The sequence below is a fragment of the Tupaia chinensis genome, unplaced genomic scaffold (genome assembly GCF_000334495.1).
Source record: "Tupaia chinensis unplaced genomic scaffold, TupChi_1.0 Scaffold000359_1, whole genome shotgun sequence".
NCBI lineage: Eukaryota > Metazoa > Chordata > Mammalia > Scandentia > Tupaiidae > Tupaia > Tupaia belangeri.
In genome coordinates this window covers 687385-710885 of record NW_006159855.1, presented here as the reverse complement: position 1 = coordinate 710885, position 23501 = coordinate 687385, and the positions used below count along the sequence as shown (strand labels likewise).

The 23501-nt window shown below is 46.0% G+C and overlaps 1 long non-coding RNA gene across 1 annotated transcript; it reads right to left on the bottom strand.

Annotated features, from left to right (window-relative positions):
* Window positions 1–449: 449 nt before the first annotated feature.
* On the bottom strand, window positions 450–15693 carry LOC106735341 (uncharacterized). Its single transcript, XR_001370682.1, has 4 exons — window positions 15584–15693; window positions 14444–14538; window positions 6626–6796; window positions 450–550 (listed from the first exon to the last, which is right to left on the bottom strand). It is a non-coding gene; the product is annotated as an uncharacterized LOC106735341 (long non-coding RNA).
* Window positions 15694–23501: the final 7808 nt, after the last annotated feature.

Here is a 23501-nt window from a genome sequence, read left to right as displayed (position 1 = left end):
TGTCCCCCCAGCCCTTCCCCCCCCACCCAAGCAACTGTTGCCACGCCCCTGACAACCGCTCCTGCCACGCCCCTAGCCACAGGAACCCGCCCGTTCATTGGATAACCCGGCCGCTACTCTACTCTCCCAAATGCTCATTTAACGCGGAGGGCACCCCATTGGTCACTGTTATCTGCTTCTCAGAGGGGAGGCGGGCGCCTTAGCAGAGAGCTCCGCGACAATTGGTTACTTTTGACGTCTTTAGCCCGTGGGCCAAGACTCTATTGGATAAGGCCAGTCCGGAGGGGGCGGAGAAAAGGGATGAGGACTTAGAAGATGAGTCGTGTTTGATGTTGGTGGGGGCGGGATGAAGAGAGAGGGGGGCGATTGTGACCAAGCTGATTTGGGGGGCTGGGTAAGGTCAGGTGCCGTCACGGGGTGGAAAAGAGGAAGTCACCTAGTGGCTCAGTTGCGGAACTGTGGTGTGTCCAGTCCAGTCCAGTTCAGTCCAGTCCAGTCGATTGGCTCACCTGTAGTCCAGGTCCCCGGAGGCGAAATTTGGGGTGATACCCTGGAAGAGAGGAGGGAGGGCAGTGAGTCATCAACTAGAAGGACATGAAAGGAAGTAGCTGCCTCTGACCCTTCCAGCTAGAGGAAGGGGGTAACGACGTTCTGGGCAGTGTGGACCTCAGTTATTTCCTCTGTCCTTTCAGCCCAGTGGAAGGCAGCCTGCAAGAATTAGCCTTTAGAGTCAGACCTAGAATGGACAAGTGTACTGGTTTTGTGGCCTTGGGCAAGTCCTTCAGCTTTTCTGCATGCACCCTGATTTCTTTATTTGGCACCCGAGGATAACAATAGTAGTTGATTAGAAAGAAGATAAGTAACTCCTGTAAACACACACAGTGCCTGGAATTCAATAGCCATTCAATCAAGCCTGATTCTTCACCCACTCACCCCATCCATTAGCGGAATGGGGCTGAATTCTAAAATTCTATGAGCTTGAATCTGCTTTTGCAATGGCATGTGCTTTACCAAAAATAGAACACTTGAGTGATTTGAAAGGCAACCCCTGTAGTGGAGACAAGGCCACCCTACCAAGGCACAGTGGAGCTAGGAAATACGAAGCAGAGGATGAAATAGGAGGATCAATTTAGTCAGTAGAGGGAAGTGTATTTGTAGCAATGTTAAAAAATTTCCAACCCATTTCAAGATTGTGACCAGAAAACACGGGCTGGAGCGTGACCAAATAACATCCTTTCAAGACTGATCAGTGCTGGACCAGAAATCTCTGCATGAAATATATCTGTCAGAGATTCCTGAAGCTGGTTTCCCATTCTGAGAATGTGTACATCCTGGAGTGTAGACAGATATAGTCTCTTAGGCCTGAACTTTACTCCAAACCCTTGATGTTTATCTTCAAAAGAATACACATAGAGGGTATATTACAGTGGAGGAGACAGAAACTTTTCCATTGCTGTATCTTATCCAGTTGTCATGCTACCTAAGAAAAAGTTTCATCTCAGTATTTAGGTTTCTATATTCTCTTCTGGGGTCAGCTGGCAGAGTGGTGTTTAAGGTGTCTAGATCCCAAATGGCCAACTTCATGGTTTGGACAAGCTTGAAAAAAACATGATAGGAGTGTGTGCAAAAATCTCAAGAGAATAAAGGAGAAAGAATTGTGGCGATGGCCCGTGGGGATGCTTTCTCACCTTCTCTCTCTTTCTGTCTCTCTATCTCTCTTTCTCTCAACACAGGTGCTCTCTAGCAAATTTAAAAAAAAAAGACGTTCTTTTTCATCTTGGCAAATAAAAATTCAGGTTTCAGTAGCCAAAGATTTCAGTAAGAGGCTCACGTGGTCCTGACTCTATTAAAATAGTACAGAAGAAGACCAGCAGTTGGCATAATGGTTATGTCGCCGGACTCCCATGTAGTCTATCGCAGTTCAAGTCCCGGACCCGGTGGCTTAAACTAACACTGGGTGCGTGTGTGTGCATGCCCAAGATCCTGAGAGTAGAATGGAGGAAAAGGGACTGCGGCATGGCCAACCCCCCGGGGGGTTATTTCTCGCTTTTGTCTCTCTGTCTCTTTCTGGCAAGCACACGCACCCTATAGCAAGAACCTCCCCCCCCCAAAAAAAAAGGAAAAAAAAATATATATATAGTTCAGATGGGGCGAGCAGGTGGCGTGGTGGTTAAAGAAGCTGGACAGGATCCCAACTGGCTGACTATGGTTCCAGTCTCAGACCTAGCAGCTTGCTTTCTCCCTCTCTCTTTTTCTCTCTCTCTCTGGTCAAATAATAATAATAATAATAATAAAATTAAGTTAAATAAAAATAATTCTTTTTCTGAAAAGTTCAAACTTTAGAGCTTTAGATTTGCAGCTCTGGCTTCTTTCCAACACACAGAACTGCCTCCTTAGTGGGCTCTGGTCCCTGCTTCCTGCTCCTGGCTTTGGCTTTTGCCTTATTCTGTTTAATTGTGTTGCTTCATTCTATCAAGCATTTCTGTGGGAGGCCATTTAGGAGATGGAATGAATGCATTCTGCCTTTCATTTTAGTAGCTTGTTTGGGATTGAGGCCTAGGTGAGCCTAGGCCTAGGATAATCGGATGTTGGGAAGTGGCTGTACGGTAAATTTCCAAAAGGCTGACAGCGCTTCGTCATAACGAGGACAAGGGAGAGGGCCTTTGCCCACTCACATCCTGGGTGGGTGAAGCTCCAGGCCTTCATTAACTCTTGACTGTATTCAACTGGGCTTCTCAGTAGGATTTCCTAACCTGGGAGTCCTCAGGGTACCCTGGAGACAGTGGGGAGCATGCGCAGTGCAGATTACAAACTCTGTTTTTCTGCCCAGGCAAAATCATAAACTCACTCAGTTTGTCATTTTAATTAATCTATACCCTGGGGGATAGTTGAAAGCAATCATCTTTTTTGGGGGGGAGGGGGAACCTGTGTTGCTGGGGCTTGAACTCCAGGTCTGCCCTTCTCAGCCTTGTGACCCTGGGCACAGGTGGCACCTTTCTGCGCCCCACTTTCTATTGTGAAATGCAGGTGATAGTACCGTGTTTCCCCCATGCAGTCCTGTGAGTAGCAAAGGGCTTATAGATGCAAAGTGCACCAAACACTGCCTGGCGCATCCTTAGCTCTTAAGAGATGTTTACCTTGGGGCTGGCAGATGGTGTGGTGGATAAGGGCGCTGGCTCCCACATGGCCGACTGCGGTTCAAGTCCTGGACCGGGTGGCTGCTTTCTCACTTTCCCTCTCTCTCTTTCTCTGTCTCTTTCTGATCAAACTGGAAAATAATAATAATAATAAAGTTAAATAATTCTTTAAAAATTTATATGGATAGGGGCTAGCAGGTGGTGTGGTGGTTAAGGCACTAGCTCTCTTTTTCTCTCTCTCTCTGGTCAAATAATAATAATAATAATAATAAAATTAAGTTAAATAAAAATAATTCTTTTTCTGAAAAGTTCAAACTTTAGAGCTTTAGATTTGCAGCTCTGGCTTCTTTCCAACACACAGAACTGCCTCCTTAGTGGGCTCTGGTCCCTGCTTCCTGCTCCTGGCTTTGGCTTTTGCCTTATTCTGTTTAATTGTGTTGCTTCATTCTATCAAGCATTTCTGTGGGAGGCCATTTAGGAGATGGAATGAATGCATTCTGCCTTTCATTTTAGTAGCTTGTTTGGGATTGAGGCCTAGGTGAGCCTAGGCCTAGGATAATCGGATGTTGGGAAGTGGCTGTACGGTAAATTTCCAAAAGGCTGACAGCGCTTCGTCATAACGAGGACAAGGGAGAGGGCCTTTGCCCACTCACATCCTGGGTGGGTGAAGCTCCAGGCCTTCATTAACTCTTGACTGTATTCAACTGGGCTTCTCAGTAGGATTTCCTAACCTGGGAGTCCTCAGGGTACCCTGGAGACAGTGGGGAGCATGCGCAGTGCAGATTACAAACTCTGTTTTTCTGCCCAGGCAAAATCATAAACTCACTCAGTTTGTCATTTTAATTAATCTATACCCTGGGGGATAGTTGAAAGCAATCATCTTTTTTGGGGGGGAGGGGGAACCTGTGTTGCTGGGGCTTGAACTCCAGGTCTGCCCTTCTCAGCCTTGTGACCCTGGGCACAGGTGGCACCTTTCTGCGCCCCACTTTCTATTGTGAAATGCAGGTGATAGTACCGTGTTTCCCCCATGCAGTCCTGTGAGTAGCAAAGGGCTTATAGATGCAAAGTGCACCAAACACTGCCTGGCGCATCCTTAGCTCTTAAGAGATGTTTACCTTGGGGCTGGCAGATGGTGTGGTGGATAAGGGCGCTGGCTCCCACATGGCCGACTGCGGTTCAAGTCCTGGACCGGGTGGCTGCTTTCTCACTTTCCCTCTCTCTCTTTCTCTGTCTCTTTCTGATCAAACTGGAAAATAATAATAATAATAAAGTTAAATAATTCTTTAAAAATTTATATGGATAGGGGCTAGCAGGTGGTGTGGTGGTTAAGGCACTAGATTTAGACTCCCACATGGCCAACTGCAGTTCAAGTCCCAGACCTGGCAAGCTGCATTTTTCTCTTTCTCTCGCTCCCCCTTGCATCTGTACCCTTGGCAAACTGAGGAATACCAGTAATAATGAAAAAAGTTGAATACATAATTATTTTTTTAGAATTATTTTATTTGACTTTATTTATTTATTTATTTTAATTTGACGAGACAGAAAGATGGGGAGAGAGAGAGAAAGAAAGTGAGAAAGAAGCTGCCATGTCCAGGACTCAAACCACAGTCAGCCATGTGGGAGTCCAGAGCCCTTAACTACCATGCCACTTGCCAGTCCCAGTAATTCTTAAAATATATATATGGACAGACTAGTTTTTAAAGAATTATTTATTTATGGGACCAGCAGTTAGCGTAATGGCTATGTTGCTGGACTCCCATGTAGCCGACCGTGGTTCAAGTCCCGGACCTGGTGGCTTAAACTCACGCTGGGTGCATGTGCATGCATGCCCAAGGTCCCAAGAAGCGAATGGAGAAGGGATTGTGGTGTGGCCATCCCCCTTGGGGGGTGATTTCTCACTTTCTGTCTCTCTGTCTCTCTGGTGAGCACACACGCCCTATAGCAAAAACCTCTCAAAAAATAAAAATAAAAAAAGATGAAATAAAAAAGATTTATTTATTATAATTCTTCAATTTGACAAGAGAAAAAAAGCAAGCTGCCAAGTCCAGGCCTCGAACTGTGGTTACCCATGTGTGAGTCCAGTGCCTTAACCACCATGCCTGCCAGGCAATGGACAGACTATTTTTTTTCAAGACTTATCTATTTATTTATTTAATTCCATTTGTTATTATTATTATTTTTTAATTTGACCAGAGAAAAAGGGAAAGCAAGCTGCCAGGTCCAGGACTCAAACCAGGGTTGGCCATGTGGGAATCTAGTGCTCCCAACCACCACGCCACCTGCCGACCCCAACAGACTATTTTTTAAGAGTAGTTTTAGGTTTACTAGAAAAATGAGTGGAAAGTACAGAGATCTCCTATATGTATCCTGCCCTAACACACGTTAGAACTTTTTTTTCTTCCTAAAAAATCCACAACTTGGTGGTATGGTGAGAGAAACGTTTTCTTTGGAATATACATACCAAAAAACAGGGCTCAGAGGACTCAGTTAAGGTTCTGTTTTGTTTTCTCAGTTGAGGTTTTTAGACTAAACCTCATCAGTGCTAAATGGGAAAGGATGAGGCTGAAAGAATCATTTTGAAAGCCTCACCTTGGGTGTTATGAAATTCCTGTAGAGGCCTAGAAGGGTATGGATTCTGGGGAATCCATTTGTCACTTTACTGTCACACCCAGAGCAATTATGTGCGGTCTAAGCAGTGGGTTCAGCATGCACTGTGTATGGGCCTCCTGGCTCACTTACTGATAACGGAGATGAAATGTTATCTAGAAGTCCCAACAGGCAATAGTTCCATGAGGATAAACTATGATGAAATTCAAGGTCTTGGCTCCTTGTATTATTGGTAAAAGCTTCCTGATAGCCAGTCAAAACAATGATGAAATAGAACCTTGTTTATGATTTGGACTGCTTCTTGAAACCTATGGATAAGGCTCTCTATAATAAAATTATGAGATGGACAATCAGGCTTATGCCTGTTGTCGTCCTCGAGACATTTTAAGAAGTTTTAATAGTGTCTTCCGCCTTGAGATGACTCTCACATAGTCTCTCTTTGGATAATACATCTTATGATAATACTTATACTTACAAACACAGGACTTGGCGCTGAAAACACGTGCACACACACACACGCATACACAGACGGAAGGATGGACACAAAAGTGTTACAGTCTTATAATCAAATATATACAGAGTGTATGGGGCTGGCAGGTGACGTGGTGGTTAAGGCCGCTGGACTCCCACATGGCCGACCACTGTTCAAATCCTGGACCTGGCGGATAGCCACACCATAATGTCCTCTACTCCACTCTCCTCTTTGGGTCTGGGACTCAAACCACAAAGTCGGCCAAGTAGGACCCAGCTGCCTTAACCTCGATGCCACCTGCTGACCCAACAGTAAATATTTTTACTGGGCAGGACACAGTACTAGAGATAAAACCGTAAAGCAAAGATCCACCCCATACAGGCGTGAATACAACACAGAGAGGAAATACCTATAGCGATGACTCGCGGACTGAGCAGTGACAGCAGAGTACAGTGGTTATAAACCACCATTCTGATTCAGATTCTTAGAGACCTGCACTGGTCCTTGAAGATCCATGCTGCCGAACTGGGTGGAAATTGGAGGTGGTATCCCAAGAGGTGAGGACAACAGAAATACACACCTGGAAGTGAAAGATCACAAGATAGTTTATCTAGAGCAGAGTCCAAAAGGAAAATCAGTAAGAAAGGTGAGAAGGTGGGTGGGGCTGTGGTAGAAGCCAGGTAATGACTTGCCGCATCCCAGCCACCTGAGTAATCCCATCACAGTACAGACCATGCATCCCAAATCCAGCCATCTGCAGACAGCCTTCATATTCTTGGGCCCTCTCTCTGTACACCTTGCTTTCTTACTTACTTAATAATGTAATTAAGGTGATTCACTTTTCTTTCTTTTTTTCCTTTTCTAATTTTTTAATTTGTCTATAGGGTATGTGCCCTTACCAGAGAGAGGTACAGAGATAGAGGAAACAAGAAATCACCCTCCAGGGGAGATGGCCACTCTGCGATTCCTTCTCCCCCATTTTCCTCTCAGGATTTGGGCATGTGTACATATGAGCTTGGTGTGTTTTTCGAACCACGGAGTCAGCATGTGAGATATAACGCCTTAACCACACTACCTGTTGGCACAAGATAATTCACTTTCCAAATGAAATACTTTTTCAGCCTCATTCTAAATCAATAGTATTCAGCTGGGACAATTTCATCCATTCCCCCTAGCTTCCCACACACCCCACATCTGACACATTTCTGTCCTCACACTGGAACACTGCTGGCCTCTCAGTGGGTGGTCTGGGGTGCTGCTAGCCATCCTGCAATGCACAGAATAGCACCTTCCAACAAAGAGTTTTCTTTGTGTGGATTCTGAAGTCAGTACTCAGAAGGATGCGGCCCCGGGCGTGTGCACATCTCCCTGGAACGGGAGCGGTCCTGAAGGGGCTCTCTTTGTCTCCATCCCTCATCTGCGAAACTGTTGGCCTGTCATGGCTTCACACCCAAGCTGCTGACTTCCATGCATTGCTACCTGATTGTTCTAGTGTGTCTGACAATAATACCTTGGGGCACAAACTGCTGCAATTCTGCCCTTTAAATTTGAGTCCCCAGGGCCAGCCAGTGCTGTGTGGCTAAGGCAGCTGTGAAGTTTGAATCCCAGACCCTACAGCTTGAAAAATCTCAGAGGAGAAGGGATTGTGGTATGGCCATCCCCTCTAGGGGGTGATTTCTCACTTTTCTTTTCTTTCTCTGGCAAGCAAATGTACCTTACAGCAAAAACTGAAGAAAAAAAAATGTGGGCCCCTTGGCAGGGATAGTTTTCCAGGTCAGTCTTCAAGTATTATCTCAACCCCCAAGAGGGAATTTCTGAGTTGACACCTCCCTGTTTCTCTCTGGTCCACTTCTATCACTGGTCTACAGTTTAGCTCCCAGGCTTCTTTCAATTGCTTGCCAACAAAATCTCCATTGTTTTTGAGAACACCCTTATACTTGAACTTCTCCACATTATGTTCCAAATAAAACAATTTCTTGGGAAGAGCATCAGAGCTCTCTGTTTTTATGACCTGCTTCTCTCCATGGACAAAACCCCTGCCCCACTAACTCCTCTAGAGCTTGGGGAAGTTGGGGCAGGGACAGTGGTGGCCCTCTTATCTTAAGAGTGACAATCCTGCTTTATGAGCAAAGTGCTGAACAGGAACAGAAGCTTCTGGTCTTCTTAGCTTATCTTATCTGGCAGAGTATTTCTGCCCTACGAGAAGGTGGAGTCAGGGTGACTAATTCTTGGCCTGCCTATTCTTAGCCTGCCATGCCTGAGGTAGAGCCTCCGCCCAGTGAGTAGGGGCTGCATGCAAGACAGGAGGCTCAAGCCCATCTTGCCTGGAGTAGAGCTTCTGCAACATAAGCTGGAGGGTATGAGACATGCTGGCACCCTGCCTCTCCCAGGGAGATACGGTACCTCTCAACTGATAACTGGGGGAAAAGGGACTGTGTTCTTGGCTTCACCTGGCTGGAGTGGAGTTTCCATCATGCTGAGCCGGCAGGTGTGGGGGAAGGAAGGGTCTGGCTGAATTGTCATTTACTCTTACTGTGCTTATTGAGATTTTACTGGGTTGTCGGAGAAGTCATGATGTATTCTTCTATGTAAAAATGCATCATGACTTTCCCAGCGGCACAATAGAAGGTTTTCTTTAATAGATGAATTTGCTGTATATTCTTTAATAGTGAATTTGCTGTATATTCTTTTTTTTTTTTTTTTTGGGGGGGGAGAGGTTTTTGCTATAGAGCTCGCCAGACAGACAGAGAGACAGAAAGCGAAAAATCACCCCCCTGGGAGGAATGGTCATGCCGCAATCCCTTCTCCTCCATTCTCCTCTTAGGATCTTGAGCATGCACGCACACACGCCCGGCATGAGTTTTAAGCCACCGGGTCTGGGACTCGAACCGTGGTCAACTACCACCCTTCAGTGGCACCTGGTCACACTGCAATTCCTCTTCCTCACTTACCAGGAATAGAACTTTGAGGAGGCAAGAAGAGGAAAACAGTGATGATTTGAGAAGTTATCAGAAAGAGAGTGGGGACAGCAATGGTGTAAGTTGTTCAGAGCCAAGCCCTGTTCTAAGAGCTTGACATGTTTTCTGACATTTAATCCTCACTGTAACTCGACAGGTTATTATTATTATCTCTATTTTACAGAACAATAAACTGAAGCCTGGGAGCTGGCAGGTGGCATGGTAGTTGAGGCACTGGTCTCCCAAATGACCAGTAATGGTTCAAGTCACAGACCTAGCGGCTTGCTTTCTCAGTTTCCCTCCTCTCTCTCTGATCAAATTAAAAAATAATAATAGGGACCAGCAGATGGTGTGGTGGTTATGTTACTGGACTCCCACAGAGTCAACCACATTTCAAGTCTCAGACCCGGCGACTTAAAACTCACGCCAGGCACGTGTGCATGTGTGCCCAAACTCCTAAGAGAAGAATGGAAGATAAGGGATTGCAGCGTGGCCATCTCTCCCAAGGGGTGATTTCTCGCTTTCTTTCTCACTATCCCTCCAGTGAGCGTACATGCCCTATAACAAAAATCTCTCTTAAACATATAAAGTAACAATAATAACAAATAAATAAAAATTTTTAAATAATTATTTTAGGGGCCAGTAGGTGGCGTGGTAGTTAAGGGCAAAGGACTCCCATATGGTCGACTGTGGTTAGAGTCCTGGACATAATGGCTTGCTTTCTCGCTTTCTCTCTCTCTCACTCTCTAGTCAAATTTAAATAAATAAGTTAGATAAAATAATTCTTAAAAAAAAAATCATAAAAAAAAAAGAATCAGAGAGAAACGGAGGCCTAAGAGGTGAAATACTGTAAAGATCACACAGTGGTATGCAGTGAGGCTACCACTAAAACTAGGCCATCGTGAGTGCTCATAACTCTCATTCCTAAGTGTGTACCCAAAGAAACACATGTACAACGATGATCTCACTAGTGGTGTTTGTAACTCCTCATCCTTCTGGATTCCACTACAAAATCACCCCATCTATCAAGCCTTTCTTCCTCTTCTGGTGGCACTCATTCACTCATTCATTCATCCATTCATTCATCCCAAAAATCTGTGCATGCAAGGCCCCGTGCCAAGGCTGAGGGCTAAGGTCAAGAAACCCCATACTTCATCGCTGATGTCATAGATCCAATCTCACTGATGGTATTGACTTGTTTACGTTACAGCTGCTCCCAAGCCCCACCCCATGAGGCCGAGGATGGTGACTTACTTATCTTTGTACCCTACTGATAGTAGGCACTAAAACATATTTGTTCAATTGAACCGGAGGAGAATAATTACTAAGAAAGGTCCCTGGCTTTGGCCACTCAAATACCCTTGATAATCTCTGGGTATCTATGAGGTAAAGTCTAGGGCCAGGGGTGGAGGGAACAAATCTTTTTCTTTTGGGCGTAAAGGAGAATTAAAGAACTGTTACAGATGAAGGCCACTTGTTTGAGAAGTGCCACCAGTAGGAAGAAGTGGGAAGAATGACAGCAAGATTGACTGACAGTATTTTAGGATTTGTTTGTTTGTTCGTTTTTGGAGAGATTTTTGCTATAGAGTACGTGCGCTCACCAGAAAGATAGACAGAAAGTGAGAAATCACACCCCAGGGGGATGGCCATGCCACAATCCCTTCTCCTCCACTGTCCTCTTGGGATCTTGGACACACACGCACATGTGCCCAGCGTGAGTTTAAGCCACATAATCAACTCCATGGTTTGAGTCCCAGACCTGGTGGCTTGATAATCACTCTGTGTGTGTGCATGAATGAAAATTCCGAGGGGAGAATAGAGAAGAAATTGTGGTATGGCCATCCCCTCTGGGGAGTGCTCTCTCTTTTTCCCTCTCTCTCTGTCTCTGGTGAGCACACATGTACTATAGCAAAAAAAAAAAAAAATAATTAAGTTAAAAATAGCAGCTATATTTTGCTTTCATGGGATATCTTCTCTTAGGTTCAGGTGGCTAGCTTGAGAAAGCTCAAACTAGCTCATGTGGAGAGACCACATGCAGAGACCACATGCAGGAGCTTGGGCTGACCGCCCAGCTGAGATTCCAGCCAAACCACCAGACATGTGGGTGATGACGTCTCTGTATGGCTCCATCCCCCAGCTGTTGAGTCACCCTCAGCTTTCAAGTCTTCCCAGCTGAGGTTTTCAGACATTAAGATACAGAGACAAGCCACTTCTGCTAGTTCCTGTCTGATTCCTGACCCAAACAGTCTGTAGGCATAATAAAATGGTTAGTTTATGCCATTAACTTCTAGAGCCGTTTGTTATGTGGCAATAGATAACTGGAATGATGTACGTGTGTGTGTGTGTGTGTGTGTGTGTGTATGTGTGTGTGTGTGTATCTAACAGTCTCTCCCCGGGGCTGGATGGTAGTGAAGCAGTAAAACATGACACTGCAAAACTGACCCACGTGAGAAGATTCTGGATTTGTGTCTAGACATCTCCCTGGTATGCCAGGCATGCACGTACCCATGGTCTGGGGTCAGCAGGGCATGGACTGTGGCATTGGGACCCTGGCTAGAAGTACTCTGTCTCTCTTGCTCATGGAAGAAAAAATAAATAAACAAAAATTTTTTCTCCTCTGGATGTTACCATTACATTAGTACTAGTTTGTTTTTGTTTTTGCCATAAAGCATGTGCGTTCAGCAGAGAGAGCAAGCCACCAGGTATGGGACTCAAACTGCAGTTGACCATGTGGGTATCCAGGGCCTTAACCACCTTGCCACCTGCCAGCCCCACCATGAGTTTTTAGTCAAGCCAACAATAAATATTTTGGGTTTTGTCTTAATCTGGTTTCTCTCTCTTTGAACACATAGTTCCAGTTTCTCCTTTTCTCCAGAGGCTAAATGATCACTCACACACACAGGCACATGTTTATCAGGTTCTGAATATAAAACAAACTTTAAACCCAGACATATCCGGATGGTCAAATGAGATCACTCCCAAAGAGAGACAAGAAACTGAAAAGTCTTGTGAGCCCCATGGGTATAAAAAACCCACGTTTAGCCTGACCACACGTTGGGGGGTCCAAGCTGAGTCAGCCATCTCCACTGATGGCCTGAGACTGTGTGCACCTGCTAGACTGAAAGTAGAGAACAGACGCGGTGTCTGGGAGAGAATGCCCAAAAATTCTCCAGAAGTTTATTTATTTTTTTAAATATTTAATTACTTATGTATTATTTAAATTTTTGCTATACGGTATGTGTGCTCGCCAGAGAGAGAGAGAACAAGAAAGCAAGGAAACAAACCACCAGGTCTCAGACTCGAACCGTGGTCAGCCATGCAGGAGTCCAAGCTACCTGCTAACCCTAATTTACTTATTTTTTTAAAAAAATTATTTATTTATTTCCATTTGTTATTATTATTATTTTAATTGGACCAGAGAGAGAGAGAGAGAGAGAAAGGGAAAGGAAGAAAGCAAGCCACCAGGTCTGGGACTTGAATCACAGTTGGCCATGTGGGAATCCAGCACCCCCAACCACCATGCCACCTGCCAGCCCCAAAGTTTACTTTTTGGATCTTGGGCACGCACGCACACGTGCCCAGCGTGAGTTTTAAGCCACCAGGTCCGGGACACAAACTGCGGTCGACTACATGGGAGTCCAGCGACATAGCCATTACGCTAACTGCTGGTTCCCCAGTTTACTTATTTTTTAAAAAATTATTTTATTTGGGGGGCTGGCAGGTGGCATGGTGGTTAAGGGCACTGGACTCCCACATGGCCAACCGTGATTCTAGTCCTGGACCTGGTGGCTTGCTTTCTCGCTTTCTTTTTCTTTCTCTCTCTCTCTCTCTTCCCCCACCCCCCCGGTCAAATTAAAATGAATGAATAAATAAATAAATAAAGATTTTTAAAAAATAATTATTTTCTTTAACTTTATTTATTTAAAAAGCGCAACACCCTTAACCACCATGCCACCTGCCAGTCCCACCGGTTTACTTATTTTAATAACAATAATGACCTATTTTTAAAAGCCTCTTTAGAGTCAGAAAGTAATATGGAGGTTAAGGCGTTGGATCCTACGTGGCCTTTCCAGTTTGAGTCCTGAACCCGATGGCTTGAAAATCACACCAAGTGTGTGCCCGTGTGTGTATCCAACATATGAAAAAGAGACTAGAGGAGAAGTTACTGTGGTGTGCCCATCCCCTTTGGGGGATGATTTCTCACTTACCCTCTCTCTTTCTCTGGCAAGCATACATCAGGTGATTTTAATGGGCAGCCAGACCTGAGAACCATAAAAAACCTCTTCAAGAAGACCGAAGACCTTCCCAGATGGGGCACAATACAGGGGATGCCCTCTCATTCCCACAAAAGGACTGAGAAAGCAAGATCCTTATTGTCATGAAGAGCTCCAGTCACTCACCAGTCAACGAATACAGACGACCAAACCCTTGTGGCTGGGACTCCTTAGGAAGACCAGTTACTGAGAGCGTGACACGTTCTGTACAGTTAGTGCGAGCCTCGAAATCTCACCTTGGTCAAGTTAGTGTTTTTAGGCTGACCACTTGGACTGGCCCCAAAATCACATTTCTCACAAGACGGGGACCAAGAGAGGGTTCCCATTTGGTCACAGTTCAAGCTCTTGAAGACATAAAACAAGAGAAAAACCACACTCAGTTTTACTTTGGGGACCCACAGCAACGTGTGCCGAGTTAAGTGCCAGTGTGAGAACTGTATATTTTACAGCCTGTGGTAAAGATCCCAACGAGAGAATGGAGGAGAAGGATTGTGGCATGGCCATCCCCCTTAGAGGGTGATTTCTCACTTTCTCTCTCTTTCTCTTTTTGTCTCTGGTGAGCTCACATATCCTATAGCAAAAATCTCTCAAAAAACCAAAAACACAGAGACAAGTAAAACAGATCATCTCTGGGCATTAAAACCAGGCAATGAGTATTCACATCAGAGTTGCTACATACACAACCACTCAATCATATAGAGTCCTTCCTCTCATTAATCCTAATTTGGAAAAGAGATAAAGTGACTTTTACCATCCACGTAACTAAATTCCACAGAGGGAAAGCAGCAGTCTGACTGCTAAGTTCTTACCTGGGGACCAGCAGGTGGTGTGGTGGTTAAGGCACGGGAGACTCTCTCATGGCCAATCATGGCTCAAGTCCCTGACCTGCCTTATCACTTTCTCTCTCTCTCTCTGGTCAAATTAAAGTGAATAAATAAAATTAAATCAGTAATTAAAAAAGGAAGAAAGAAAGAAAGAAAGAAAAGAGTTTCTTACCTGTATTTTTGCTGGCTTGTGAGATCCTGGGTTCTCTTGACTGTGGCTTCCAGGAGAGCAGAGCAGTTTGGGGTCCTCTGTTCACAGCACCAAACCTGTAGTGGCCAATAAAAATAAAATAAAATAAATAAATAAATAAATAAATAAAACATTCTTTGGATCTCTGTTTCCTGGATCCTAGGGAACATTGGAGCCAGATCATGTTACAATAGAACATCACATTTTTCTTTAACAGCTGAAAAGTTCCCAATTCCACCAAACATATACTAGGATTTGCAAGATAGAGTTTTCTTGGTTGCCCAGAATGATGTACTAGTCACATGGGTTCTATAAACAAAAGTTAAATGTACAGGTTACCAAATTTCTAAAAGGTCTCTTGAGGCTTCTTTAAAAAAAAAAAAAAAAAGAGAGAGAGAATTAATTTAGGGACCAGCAGGGGGTGTGGAGGTTAAGGTTCTGGACACTCCCCCGTGATTGACCAGGGTTCGAGTCCAACCCAGTGACTTGCTTTCTTATTTACTCTCTCTCTCGTGTGTTGCTCTCTGTCAGAGTAAAAATAAATGAATAAATAAAATTAAATAAATAATTCTTTTAAAAATATTGTATTTGACTTTACTAATTATTATTATTTTCTGGTTTGGGTCAGACAGAGAGAGAGAGAGAGAGAGGGAAAGTGAGGAAGCAAGCCACCAGGTCCAGGCTCGACCCACTTGGCCGCATGGGAGTCAAGCACCCTCAAATACCATGCCACCTGCCGGCCCCTAAGGGTTCTTTTTTAAAATTATTTATTTTACTTATTAGTATTTTAAGTCTGCTATAGGACAAACACTGTCTCACCAGAGACAAAGAGAAAGAGGAAAAGTGAGAAAGCAAGTCTCTAGGTCCGGGACTCGAACCGCCCTCAACCTTATAGGAGCCCAGCACCTTAGTCACCACAGTCGCCTGCCAGCCCCTTACAAGGCTTCTTATCCGTTTACCCAAATGGGGGAGAGCTCACCAAACAAGCGTTGGAAACGTCTGCGGCGGCTTTTCACTCCCCTTTGGCCAAATGGGGGAAATGACCCCAAACCACCCCTCCGTCCAGAGCAAAGTATCTCGGGAACACAGACCTGGCGGCGGCGCGGGCAAGCCCCAACTCACCGCAGGGACACCCAGCTCCAGCTTACGCATTGTTTCCTTCACCCCGACAATGAAATGACCCGGCCAAGGGCACTACTGGGCTACGCCCGGATTGCAGGCAGCTGGGTGAACCCCAGAAACCGAGGTCGCTGGCGGCCAAGGGCCGCGGGACCTCTCGCGAGACCTAGCAATGCGCAAAGTGCTTTGCAGCAAGGAGCCGAAAAGCTTCAGGCTTGGGACCAGCAGGTGGCGTAATGGTTACATTGCTGGACTCCCACATAGGCCACCTGGCTTTAAGTCCCTGATGCAGGGTACTTGTGTGTGCATGCCCAAAATCCTGAGAGGAGAGGGGATTGTGGCATGGCCATCCCCCCTGGAGGGTGATTTCTCACTTTCTATTTCTCTCTCTCAGATGACTACAGGTGCCACTATAAGAAAAATCTCTCTAAGAAAAGGCCCAGGCTCCACCAGGAATAACCCACATTAGTTTGTTTGTTTTTTAAGAATTATTAATTTAATTTTATTTATTCATTCATTTATTTTCATTTGACCAGAGAAAGACAAACACACAGAGAGAAGGAAAGTGTGAAAGCAAGCCACCAGGTCAGGGACTCAAATTAAGGTCAACCATGTGGGAGTGTCCAGTGCCTTAACTACCATGCCACCTGCTGACCTTTTAATTTTATAATTTTTTTCTAGAGAGATTTTTACTATAGGGTGCATATACTTGCTGAAAAGACAGTGAGATAAAATGCAAGAAATCACCCACCAGGAAAGATGGCCACGCCACAATCCCTTCTCTATTCTCCTCTTGGCATTTTGGGTATGCACACACATGTGCCCAGCGTTGAGTTTTAAGTCACCAGGTCTGGGACTCGAACTGCAGTCAGCCAGGTGGGAGTCCAGCAATGTAACCATTATGCCATCTGCTGGTCCCTTGACTATTACAATGTTGATCAGATTTGGGGGTCCAGAAATTAGAACAGGAAGTAATTTGTAGGTGTCCTCCCAGAGACAAATACATAATAGCCAGTTTGGGTTTTGTCCAGGTCTGGAAAAGTAGGTGGGCAGACCACGCCTATTTGTCTAGTACAGTGTGTGTGTCATTGAGGGTGCTGGGTGGGTGCCATGTTGCTAGTCTGGGTGTTGCTAGGTGCCCCTCTTCCTGAATGCCTTGGCACATGGCCATGGGTGGGACTGAAGAGGGATGACCAAGCATGGCAGAGAAGGGAGCCTCAGACATGGAAGGGGGAGCAGGGACAGCAGCCAGAGAGGACAGAAATTTTCCATTTGGCTTTTTGAGCTTCTTGCCAAACTTGGCTTCTATCCCAGTGCCCCGTCCCTTGTGTTTCGTTATAAATTTTTCATTTCAGGCAAAGAGCCCTTATCTCTCGCTGGGCTGCTTTAGGAGCCTGCTCCCCCATCAGCTGGAGCCTGGGCAGCTGAAGAAGTGCATTAAGGCAGAAGTTTTCTGTCCCCTGAGAAAGAAATGACACTCTGTGCTCTTCAAGGGACAACTTCTCCCTCTCTCATTACTGAAGGCCTCTGTTAAACATCGAGCTGCTGTCTTTGTTGAGATACTGTCAAGGCTGCCAGAGAGAAAGGCTTTGGGGGCACCTACTATGGTCTTGCCTGAGAGGTAAGGTCTTTCCTAGTGCCAGTCACTGGAATTGAGGGGACTCAGAGCAGAAAACAGGAGCTGTTAAACCAAGCTAAATCTTGTCCTGAGCAAGACTCGCTCTGACTTTGCATTTTCAGTTATTTTATTTTGTTAGAGAATGCATGTGCTTGCCAGAGACAGAGAGGCAGAGAGAAGAGAAAGTACACTCTATGAGGAATTCACGCTGCAATCCATTCTCCTCCACCTCTCCCTCCTTTCAGGATTTTGGGCATGTATGCACACATGCCTGTTTCTCAGGCCTCTGGATCCAGGAGTTGAACCATGTGATTGGCCATGTGGGATCTGGCTGCTCTAATCACCACGCCAGGGAGCCAGCCTACCTACTGGAATTCTTACATATAAATGCCACCTAACTCAGTACGTGAATAGACTAAAAAACCAAACTAGGAGTGTAATTCTGTAACCCACAGCCAATAACACCAACATGCTTTCATCAGTCACAGATGGCCGAATGTCTACACGGTGTTCAAACATGCAAACAATCCAGCTGTTTCCTCATTTCTCTGTTTTCCTTTTCTGTTTATAAATTATATTTGATCAGGTGGCAGCCCAGAGCATCTTAGAATTGGTTGTGTGGGCGACCAATTCATGACTCATTCTTTGCTCAATTAGATTCTGTTAAATTTAATTTACCTAAAGTTATTTTGAAATTTTATTTAACATTTATTTATTACTGGTTTTTTTTTTAGATTTTTTTTTGCCTTTGGGTGCGTGTACTTGCCAGAGAGAGAGAGAAACAGATACAGTGAGAGAAAAAGTGAGAAATCACCCCTCAAGGGGGCATGGCCACGCCACAATCCCTTCTCCTCTATGGGGGTCTGTGCACCAGCGAGTCTGCCTAGTTCATTAGGTTTCCGTTTCTCAGAAAGCAAACAATTACACAGTGTCAAAGGCCATGCTTGGCTCACCTTCAAAACCATACTCTGGCCACTTCCATAAAGGCCACAATTGGCTTCCCTTTCAAAACCTCACCTTCAAAACCATACTCTGATTGGCCACTTCCCATAGCAAATCGGTGAGCTTAGAATCCCTCAGATTTGCATATCCAGCACCTCATGATTGGTCCACAAAAGCAACCAATCATAACCCACCTTCTACAATCCTTCATTAGCATAAAGGGCAACCAATCATTGCCCACCAGCATGTATATAAACACGATCCCTGGGCCACAATAGCCAGATGATCCTGAAGATCTTGAAGAGCTGTAACACTGAAGAGCTGTAACACCGCATCGTCTCCTGACCGTCCTGAAGAGCTGGGGCGCTCCACCATCTCAGGAGGGCCCTGAAGAGCCGGGGCGCTGCATCGTCTCCGGCCGGCCCTGAAGAGCCGGATCTCCGCTTAGTCTCCGGCCGTCCTGAAGAGCCGGGGCGTCGCGTCATCTCCCGAGGGCCCTGAAGAGCCATGGCGCCATCCTCTCGTCATCTCCGGACGACCCTGAAGAGCTGAGGTGCCGCGTTGCCTCCATGCTGTCCACAATAAACAGACAACCTAGAAGAGCTGTTACACTGTGTCGTCTCCAGTTCTATAACACTGCGCCGTCTCCACGTTATATAACACTGTGTGAGCACTGCTGCCATCTAACACCACGCGGTCTCTGTGCTATCTAACACCGCGCTGGCTCAGTGCTATCTCCGCGCTGGCTCCGTGCTATCTATCAGTGCGCCGTCTCCGTGCTATCTAACACCGCGCTGGCTCAGTGCTATCACCGCACCGTCTCCGTGCTATCAGTGCGCCGTCTCTGTGCTATCTATCAGTGCGCCGTCTCTGTGCTATCTAACACCGCGCTGGCTCAGTGCTATCTCCGTGCTGTCTCCGTGCTCTATAACACTGCGCTGTTCGTCCCATCTCTCACTCCTTCCCTCAGGAAACCTCCACTCTCCTCCTGGGATATTAGGCACACATGCACAAGGACCTGGTGTGAGATTCAAGCTGCCATGTCCAGGACTCTACCTGCAGTTGGCCATGTGGAAATCCAGCCAGTAACCACTGCATCTATTGGCCCCTGTTACGATTTTTTTAATTTGACCAGGTTGTGGGGAGGTGGATTGAGAAAAAAAGTCACCAAGTTCAGGACTTGAACCATAGTAGGCCATGTGGGAGTCTAGCATCTTAACCACAAGGCCATCCACGGGCCCCTAAAGATTTCCTTTTGGGACCTTTTACACCTTTTGGTGTAATGGCTATGTCCCTGGACTCCCATGTAGTTGACCACTGTTCAAGTCCCAGACCTGGCAGCTTAAACTCGCGCCGTGCGTGTGTGCCCAAGATCCTGATAAGAAAATGGAGAAGGGATTGCAGCACGGCCATCCTGGGGGGGGGAGGGGGGGCGGGCGGGGGGGGATTTCTTGCTTTCTGCCTCTGGCAAGTACACACGCCCTATAGCAAAAACCTCTCCAAAAAATTTTTCTTTTAACAGAACTAAGAGGGGCCTTGCTTCTACACTCCAGGTCTCCAGGAGCCCGGTTGTCTATGAAGAGGCTTCATAGAAGGGAGGTCACAAATGTCACCTCTCTGTGCCCATTCCCTGGGCCCAGAGCAAGAGAAGTACCTGGTTTTACCTCCTTGGGCCACATCCTCCCCGCAAGCAAAGGACTCCGTGTACCCACCCAAGACAAGGCTCGAGGCACCAGGACCCCAAAATTCCTGCAGCAAACTGTCTTCCAGGACCTGCTAGGGTATCTTTGGGTCTCGCCTCCCCAGAGTGGACCTCATCTCCAGTGTTCACACCTAAGGTCCTAGCAGTGGCCAAAGGGTGGCCATTTTCAGGGCTGGAGAGGGTGTGGCTATGGCTGATGTGTGGATGTATGAGCCAGCATGTCCATACGCACACATGTGAGGCCCTTTACAATCAGAGGACAAGGTGGGTGGGTGAGAAGAGATGGGTGGGTTGAGGGCTGGAAGTGGAAGGCCAGGAGCGTGACTCTCCAAGGAATCTAAAAACCCTTAACTCACGGTCTGGGCTTTTAGGTGTTATGAAGGTATGTATCTTAGAAGAACAGAACACAGTTTAGTGTTTTTTAGTATTTTATTCAACTTTATGTATGTATATATTTTAGGTTTGGCCAGAGAAAAAGTGAGAAAGCAAAGCCATCAGATCTGAGACTTGAAACACAGTCCGCCATGTGGGAATCCAACACCCTTAACCACCATGCCACCTGCTGGCTTTTATTGACTTATGAATTTTAAATATTTAGACACATTGGGTGGTATGGTGGTTAAGCAGGTAGCATGGACTCCCACATGACTGACCATGGTTCGAATTCTGGACCTGGTTGCTTGTTTTCTGTCTCTGATGAGTGCACATGCCCTATAACAAATTTAAAAAAAAAAAAAAAAGGTAAATATTCTTTAAAAAAAATTTAGACTCAGAGCACGTGCACTTCTATTTGCACTCTTGCCCAGGCCCCACAAATGTTAGTATCACATTAAGCCCAAAAACAAATTTTAATTCCTGGTTCCCTCAGAGTCTATTTCCTTCTGTCATTCCACAGCTTTTAGGGCAGCCTCATTGGAAAGTTCCACTGGTTTTACAACTAGCAGTGTGGCAGCCATCGTTAAAGGGAGTAGCGCCACCCTGAGGCCGCGATGGGAATGGCAGCAAGAATCGGGGGTGAGCCCTGTGAGGACTGGCCTCTGAGGCTGCCCCACTGAGACTCGTTAGTCAGGCTATTTTTTCCTGCTAGAGGGTGCATGTGTTCACAGAAGAGACAGAGGGGAAAAGTTAAAAAGCATCCCCAGGGAGAATGGACACACCACAGTCCCTTCTCCTCCAACCTCCTCTCTGCCTTTGGGTACACACGCACACATACCTGGCATAATTTTCAAGCTGCTGAGTCTGGGACTCGAACTGCAGTTGACCATGTAGGAGTCCAGCACCTTAATCACCATGCTGGCAGTTTTTAAATTTTCTTTTTATAAAGTTTACCCCTTTATGGGGCCGGCAGGTGGCATGGTAGTTAAGGGCACTGGACTCCCACATGGATGCCCATGGTTTGAGTCCCAGACCTAGCTGTTTGCTTTCTCACTTTCTCTCTCTCTCTCTCTGTCTTTGATCAAGTTAAAAATAAAATTAAATTTTAAAAATAGAGCCTATTCCTTTATTTCTTTCATGAGTGAGAGACAGAGAAAGACAGAAGCAGCACCCCAACAGTGTCCTGATGCCATGACCAGCCTCAGCCAGCCCTGGACCATGGGCACAAGTGTGCCCACCATACTCAGGGAGGTCTCTAGATATAAACTGAGAATCTTTCCAAGAGGGTCAACCTCACAGAGGGTCAGATTTTACTGGTGCTCCACCATCTGGCCTCTTGACAGTTATTAGTAGTAGTAGCATTCTGCTATAGAGTGCATGCATTCACCAGAGAGAGAGAGACAGAGAGAGAAAGCATCCCCCGTGGGGATGGCCAGGCCACAATCCCTTCTCCATTCTCCTCTTGGGGGTTTCGTGCATGCACACACATGCCCAGTGTGATGTTCAAGCTGCTGGGTCTGGGACTCCAGCCACACAGGCAGCCATGTGGGATCCAGCTGACTTAACCACACCACCTGCTCATCCCAATACCTGGTAGCTTTCTGAGGAGGGGGGATGAGACCAGACCAGAGACCTACAGACACAGACACATTCATGCCTGTTGTAATGCAGCCAGAAGACCCTCACTAGATGTGACCCCTGAATAAATTATGAATAAATAAATCTCTACTCTTTGCTATTAGCAACAGAATAGCCTAAAACACCTTCCTGTCACCAAGAAAGTCCCACATGTCACAGCTACCCTAAAACAGCTCCTCTCAGCTCAGTTTCTTGCCTCTAGGCCCTGCCCCACTCCACTTGACTTCCAAAGATCTTCAAATAGCGCTGATGTCAGAAGCAGAAAAGGTCACCTAAAGCCAATTTTGTAAGTTGACTAAACATTCTTATTTTCCCATTCTAAAGAATTTTTTCTTGAATGTTCTCAATGAACTTGAATATATGCTTTTCATTTTTTTTTCCCTTTTTTTTTTTTTTTTGGAGAAGTTTTTGCTATAGGGCATGTGCACTCACTGGAAAGATAGACAGAGACAGAGAGACAGAAAGTCAGAAATCACCCCCCCCCAGGGGGATGACCATGCCGCAAACCCTTCTCTTCCATTCTCCTTTTGGGATCTGGGGCACACACGCACATGTGCCTGGCGTGAGTTTAAGCCACTGGGTCCAGGACTCGAACCGTGGTTGCCTACATGGGAGTCCAGCAACATAGCTATTACACCAACTGCTGGTCCCGAATATATGCTTTTTATACATGTATTAATATATTCAATAATATTTTTCGTGCATAGGAAGAGAAGAATATATTCATAAGAGGGCCAAGCTGTCCCAACTCGTCACACAGAGGAGTGGGGCAGCAGTGTGTGTCCCAGTCAATGTGGGGAAGGGACAAGAGAAAGCCTTCCCAGGTCACTTCCCTCCCAGCCTCCCACTGCGAGGTCAGCCCATTCTCCCCAGGTTGGTGCACACGCACACACACACACACACACACACACACACACACACAGAGCAAACGCCCCTTTCCCACTAGTTCACAAGAGCTTCCAGTTTTCCTGGGACCTCTCACCATTTTTAGGTTTATTTCAAGCTCTTCTCTGCTTCTATCGTTCCTCCAGAACTCTGTGGACAGGAGCCAACAGCCCATGCTAGAATGTCTTCTTATGAGGGGTCAGAAGTACTCCCACTCCCATGTCTTTTCAGAGTCTAAAAAATTATGAGAAGGGGGCATGGGTTAGTTCAAGGTCACACACTCTAACAGTGACTGAAGCTAGATAGATTGCGGTAATAAATGACACTGGCTAAGGAGAGGTGATGGGGAATGGTGAAGTCTCAGTGAAGGGGAGCCTATGTCTGCCTGCTTCACCTATTAAGGTAAGTAGGAGCCACTGCTGGGCAAGAACAAAGGCCAGTGTCATCCTGAAGCCAGAAAGGCAGATTGCATGGAAAATTCATTTATGTAAAATGTCTGGAGGCCAGCAGGTGGTGTGGTGGCTAGAGGCGCTGGACTTCCACATGACTGACCACGGTTCGAGTCCTGGTCCTGGCGGCTTGCTTTCTTTCCCCCTCTCACCACTCTGTCCCTCTCTGGCCAAATTTAAATAAATAAAGTAAAATAAAATAATTATTCTTTTAAAAATGTCTGAGTGGGAGTAGTGGCATGGAAGCATGGAGGTTAAGGTAACTGGATCCCACATAGCTGGCTGTGAGGTTCGAGTAATGGAATCAGTGGC